The following is a 749-nucleotide window of genomic DNA, read 5'->3' on the forward strand; positions in this document are numbered from 1 at the left end:
CACACACACACACACACACAGAATACTTGTGTTAGAGACCTTAGCTAGATATAAGGGAGAATTGAGTGTAGAAGGAAATGAATACAGCTAAAACAAGAGTAAATGAATACATAAAGCTGAATCAGTGATCAGTGACAGCAGATGAAATTGTGAGATATTATTTTAACCTGCAGGAAACAGACACATCCTACTTTATTTTATGAGTATAGACCCAATCCCGTTTGCTTACTGCAATATCCTCCTTTTTGGCCTTACTCAAAAATCCCTCCATAAACTTCAACTTCTTCAGAACTCAGCAGTGGTGTCATCACCAGAACCCCCTCTTTTCATCATAACCCGGTTCTTCAGCAGCTCCATTGGCTTCCAGTTCATCAGAATACAGTTTAAAATCCTTTCCATACTTTCAAAGCGTCCATACCTTGCTCCTCCATATCTATCAGAACTCCTACACATCGGCGTCCTCCCGCTCCCTCAGATCCTCCCTCCACCTCACTGTCCCCCATGCTCGACTATCACCGTGGGGACCAGAGCCTTCAGCGCTCTGCTCCCAGCTCTGGAACTCACCCACCCGACCTCCGCACATCAACTCTCTCCCCTGTTCAAAACTCGACTAAAAAACCATCTGTTCCAGCTCGCTTATCTGTAAATACACTGGTCCTGTTCCTGTTTTTTGTTTTGTTTTTTTTGTTATAACTCCTTACAATTTTCTGTTCCCTGTATCTGTCTTTTATTGTCTGTAAAGCGACCTT

The 749-nt window shown here is 43.3% G+C and overlaps 1 protein-coding gene across 1 annotated transcript in view; it reads right to left on the reverse strand.

The window, feature by feature from the left end:
• The window catches only part of hnrnpll (heterogeneous nuclear ribonucleoprotein L like), a 39,894-nt gene that overhangs the window by 3,354 nt on the left and 35,791 nt on the right, over positions 1–749 (reverse strand). The gene's annotated exons all lie outside the window — the stretch shown is intronic.

The sequence above is a fragment of the Etheostoma spectabile genome, unplaced genomic scaffold (assembly GCF_008692095.1).
Source record: "Etheostoma spectabile isolate EspeVRDwgs_2016 unplaced genomic scaffold, UIUC_Espe_1.0 scaffold379, whole genome shotgun sequence".
Classification (NCBI taxonomy): Eukaryota; Metazoa; Chordata; class Actinopteri; order Perciformes; family Percidae; genus Etheostoma; species Etheostoma spectabile.